The sequence below is a fragment of the Pinus tabuliformis genome, chromosome 2_1 (genome assembly GCF_031772625.1).
Source record: "Pinus tabuliformis cultivar Carrire ecotype Pingquan chromosome 2_1, CPIR1, whole genome shotgun sequence".
Classification (NCBI taxonomy): domain Eukaryota; kingdom Viridiplantae; phylum Streptophyta; class Pinopsida; order Pinales; family Pinaceae; genus Pinus; species Pinus tabuliformis.
Window position 1 is genome coordinate 715,192,053 of NC_142299.1, and position 6,000 is coordinate 715,198,052.

The following is a 6,000-nucleotide window of genomic DNA, read 5'->3' on the forward strand; positions in this document are numbered from 1 at the left end:
ACATTCGTCTCAAGTCGTCAGGCTTGAAGGAACCGAAAATCCTTCCATCCTTAGTATGGAAGGTTCTATCAGTGAGAGTAATTTCTTCAATTGCCCAACGTACCACATCAGTATAAGGCAAGACTTGTTCTCTGGCTGCTATTCTGTGCAGAAAGGAGTCAGCCAAATCTTTAAGAGTTGCCTCAGACTTTCTTAGTTCATCCACACTAGCCTCCGTTACTGTCTTTTCTGGTTGTTCTGCTTCTAGCAAATTGTATGTACCTTGCCATGTAGTGCCAGGAAGATCAGTGCATGTAGTATCTGAGATTAAGCCTTTCTTTGAAACTATAGCAGCTTGGCTTGAGACAGGTGTCGTAGTAGAACCTGCCACCTTCTTGAACTTCTTTCCCATCATATTCAGACTTCTCTCGACGGTTGAATTCTACACAAATGCAAGAGAAATCGTAACAAGGAAATAACAATGACGATCCATAACGGAATAGATATATAACTTGAAGCGTGGTGAGATTAATTCTAAAAGTGGCTGCGGATCTAATGATTTGAGAAGGCACCGCAGATGCAATGATGGTGATTTTACAGCCTGCAGCTCCATAAATGACCATTACTTAAGTTATTAAACCGAATGACCCCTTAAAGCGTGCAATAGATTTCTTCAAAGGTCTAATCGTAATTGTTCGTTAATTCAAAGGGGCAAAGCTTTAAATACGCATGCATTACCTTATCCCTTTACTTAACGGCATTTTGAAATTTGTGCTTTTGTCAAATCGGATTTAAATATAACTTTAAAGCTTTGAACTAATCACCTTTTAGGAATTCAGGTCATCATTAAGAGTCATCGCATCGCATCGGGGGTGTGAGTGACATTATCATTTGGGAAAGGTCTTGGCGAATGCCGATTGCGACATTGCATCATATTTAACGTGCGAACATAATCCCTAAATGCATATCAATTGACTTACCGACTACCGATAGCGATATTACATCGCATCGGGAAAAGATCTGAACGTCTTATGAAGATGTATGGGATTGTGCCGACTACCGATAGCGATATCGCATCGGGTCGAAGCTTTAAAACACTTTTCATAAGAAGCAGCGCCGATAGTTGATTGTCGATATTGTGTCGCATCGGGGAAGAGACATGTGTTTTTTCTGTGTGTGCATTGGCTATCGCCGATGGCCGATAGCGATATCGCATCGGTAAAAATCAAGGTAACAAGTAATCCGGCGATTGCTTTTTCGGACTTAACCAAAATTTGCTTATTATTTGTTCAAAAAGGCTTTTATTCACAAATTTATTTGATTATCATTCCTTTTTCGAACAAATTCATTAATGCCAATCAAAATTTTAAAAGGGACCCATTTCATATGTTAATTGTTTGTGATAAAAATGTTATGAAATGGGGGGTTGTTGTAGGGCACAACAATTGGCGATTCGCTGGTAGAACCAGTTATCTCTGGACTAATAAATATACTTACACATTTTCAAATAGAATCTTTATAAAGAAAGGAAACTTCTAATATAACTAGATGTCTATTGATTCTGAATAAAACAGGTTTCTTCATTTGACTTCCTCTTTTTATAAATGTACTTTAAGTTTTAAAACAAGTCTTTATCGGTTCATAAAGGTAAAATAAAAAACTTTTCCATATCAGCTTTTTAAAATAAACTCCTCTGTCACAGGTAGAGCCTCTGCTGCCAGCAAACGTTCATAGTCTCGGCAGGGTTACCTTTTAACCATGTTGTTGTCCATTGTTCCATTCACTTAAGAGTGTGACTAAACAGAATGAATTCAAAAGATATTTTCGTATTTTTTTGAATTTCACTTTCTTCTTTGCTTAAGATAAAAGCCATTGTCCTGGTTTGGTGGCCAGATAATGACAATGCCATTCACGGGTAGTAATCAAACTGAACAAGCTGGCTCGTGATGAGACCCCTTGTCTTGAAATTTCAAGCCATTACCCTGTTTGATATGCAGTTTTGGTAATGTCAGTTAAATTATTTTCCTATGAACATGGTAAGCAGGCTTGCAATAAGACCTCTTATCTTTAATCTTTTATATTTTAGAATTACACTCTGAGTAATCATAAACTTTTGGTGAATGGGATGAACAACTATCTTCTTAAGAGTAAATGGATGACAGGTTTAAGAGTTAAAGATGCTGAAGATGGATTAGCTCCTATTTTAATATAGATAACCTTTGGAGACTAATTTTAAAAACCCAAGATGACTCATAGAACTTCGTTCAGAGTGAAGTTTACAAAGGTTAGACTGTGATGTTCAGAATAAAAAGATATCTAATTTCCTAGAAATGATCTCTCTTGGTTTAAGACGCTATTATCCAAAAGTAAATATTAATAGTGCGGTGGCGAGACAACTTTTAATTACAGCGCAAGGTCAATGGAAGATGTCCCACATCCTTATTTCTACAAATCCTACAAACTATATAAAAACTATCAAACTACAAAGAGAAGGGGGTACCTCCTCAATTAAAGAATTTCTTCAAGATTAGACCATTGACAGGGAGAGAATCTCTCACCCCTGATAGATTTTGCAGTATAAAAGTGGAATGGCCTATTTTTTCACAGATCTGAAATGGTCCAAGCCACAGTCTCTGAAACTTGGAATGTTTACCTTTGTCTTCATGGGCTTTGTCCCATTTCAGAACTAGATCTCCGACTTGGAATTGTTTAGGACTAGATGAGGCTAGATCAAAAGCTGCTTTAATGACTTGCTGATGTTTTGCGTGTGTAACCTTGGCCTTTTCCCTTTCTTCTTCAAGTTTGAGAATTTGATCATATCTAAACTGGATAGAGGAAGAAGGAGTTTCGTCAATAAATTGCACTAGGGCTAGAGATGGAAGAAGAAGATTGGTTGGTACGATTGCTTCTTTTCCATAGACAAGATTAAACGGAGAGGTCCCTATGGAAGCTTTCTGTGTTATCCTATCCGCCCATAATGCAAATACCAAGGATTTATGCCAGTTCTTATGATTCTCTTTGATTGTTCGCTTAATGATTTTGATTAGATTCTTATTAGTTGATTCTGCTAGGCCATTGCCCTGAGGGTAGTAGTTAGCAGAATACTTTAATTTAAACCCTCTTTTGATAGCGAAATCAATCATTGCATTGCCTGAGAAGTAAGAAGCATTATCAAAGACAAGAGCGTTTGGAACACCAAACCTGGTAATGATGAACTGATCTATAAATTCAATAATCGCCTCAGAGTTTGTTGTCTTTAACGGAACTGCTTCTACCCACTTTGTAAAGTAATCAGTTGCTGTAAGAATATATTTGTGCTGCTTGGAAGAAGAAGGATTAATTTCTCCAATGATGTCCAATCCCCATTGTTCAAAAGGCTGTTCAATGTTGATTGGCTGCAAAGGGAAAGCTGGTTTTTGTTGTCTTCCACTGGCAGTTTGGCATTTGATGCATTTCCTTACATATTCGTGAGCGTCCTTAAACAAAGTAGGCCAATAGTATCCAGCATGGATGACTTTATGAGCTGTTGTATCAGCTCCGAAATGTCCTCTTGCTGGTCCGTTGTGTAGCTCCTGCAAAACCTTTTGAGCCTCAGGTTTCTCAAGGCATCTTAGTAGGACAGAATCATAATTTCTCCTGAAGAGCACATCATCAATAATGGAAAAACTCTTAGCTTTCAATCTAATGGCTCTTTTGTTCTTGTAAGACAAATTGGTAGGTGCATAACCATTCTTTAAATAAAAGATCAGATCTGCATATTGAGATTCGGAATCGGGAATACTTAGCTGATTAACTTCTTGGGTTTGCTCTGTATCACTTGATTCCGGAATGTTTGATGCTCCTGCTAATATCCTGCAAAAACCTTGACCTTTAACAAACTTTGCTGGCTTTATTTCTAGATCATATTCTTGGAGAGCTGCGACCCAATTTGCCCTCTTTTCACCCAATTCCTTTTGGATTAATAGTTGCCTAACTGCTGAGAAAGGAACTATCACTTTAGTATGGGTTTTTAAAAGAAAGGGTCGATAATGTTTGATTGCTTTAAAGACAGCAAAAGCTTGTTTCTCGATATCGGAATAGTTCAATTCGGCGCCTTGAAAGTTTGAACTGAAGAACGAGATGGGCGCTTCCAAATTGTCATCATTCAACTGGGTGAGCACTGCTGCGTAAGATAAGTCGGATGCAATGGTATATAATGTAAAATGATTAGAAAGATTTGGAGTATTCAGAGCTGGGACATTGATTATTGATTGCTTAATGTCATTAAAAGCTTGATTTTCCTCTAATCCCCATCTGAAGGTTGAATTCTTTTTAATCATCGTTTGTAGTGGTAGTACAATCTGTGAAAAATCTGGAACAAATCGTTTAACGAAATTAATCTGACCTAAAAACGACTGCATTGATTTTTTGTTGTGTGGAAAAGGAATTTCAGAAATTTCCTTAATTCGATCAGGATCTACATAAATGCCATCCTTAGATACGATAAACCCTAAAAGCTTACCCTGGTTAAGAGCAAAGAAAGACTTTTTCGGGTTAAGAGAGATACCATGTGTTTTGCATCGTTGAAAAATCTGATTTAAATCATGCAAGTGATTATATCTCTTCTTAGAATATACAGTAATATCATCAAGGTAGACGACTACTGTTCGATTAATTAACCCTCTAAAGGCTGTATCCATAGCTCTTTGGAATGTTGCTCCTGCATTTATGAGTCCAAAAGGCATCTTTTGATATGCATAAGTCCCCCATTTTGTTCTGAATGTGGTTTTTAATTGGTCATCAGGATGAACCAGCACTTGATTATATCCTGAGAAACCATCGAGAAAAGACATCAATTCAGACCCTGCTACCGATTGGAGGATTTGCTCCATGGTAGGCAGTGGGAAATTATCTTTTAAGCTTGCCTTATTCAAGTTTCTGAAATCAATACAGATTCGGATGTCGCCGTTTTTCTTCCTGACTGGTACCATATTAGAGACCCAGTTTGAGTGTCGGACAGGGAAGATAATCTTAGCTTTTAAGAGCTTATTAAGTTCCGACTTTATCTGGCTCTCCAAATATGGATGTATTTTTCTTAACTTCTGCTGGATCGGTTTTTGATTGGGAAGCATAGGAATAGTATGTTGTATGATAGATGTATCATATGTTTTGAGGTCGTCATACTTCCAAGCAAAAACTTGTTTGTTTTTCCTTAAGAGTTTGATGAATGCTTCCTTTTCTTCTATAGAAAGTCCTAATCCTAAGTTGATATTTTGAGGAGCTTGAGCTGTTCCCAAATTAATCAATTCAAACCTAAGAGTAGAGCTTTGGAGTTTTGTATTAATTACAGGTTTGAACCTGTCTTTAATGTCATAAAGATCTTCGAGCTTTACTACAGGCTTAGGAATCGCGTTATCTTGAGATGTTTCTTTCATTTGAGAATCATGCTCATCTTCTTCAATGATTTGATTGTCATAAGACTTTTCAGAGGTTAAGAATTGCAAGATGTCATCATCATGGTTGAAAACCCTCCAGTTGGTGATGTTATCAGGAACTGAAGGTCTAAAAATTAATTCTATAGAAAATCTATCAAGACTATAGTCTTCGGAAGGCAGAAGTTTGGAAGCTACGTTGGCTAGTAAATCGGCTGCTGAGTTCTGTGATCTAGGAATTGAAGAAATGTTGAATGTTGAGAAATGCGAAGTAAGATCTTGCACTAGCGATTGATAATGCTTAAGGTGGCTTGAAAGGCAATGAATTGCATTTCTTACCTGCTTAACAATGATCTCACTATCGCCGAATACTTTTATATATTGGACTTTAAGGTCAATTGCCTTATATAATCCCTGCACTAAAGCTTCGTATTCAGCCGTGTTATTGGTGCATTCAAATTCTAATCTACATGAAAGCATCGTCTTTTCGCCTTGTGGACTAACCAAAATGCAACCTGCTCCTAAGCCCTCGCTGGACTTAGAGCCATCAAAATACAAAGACCAAAATAAAGGAGAATTAACAAAAATATTTACATCCTTTTGATTTTCG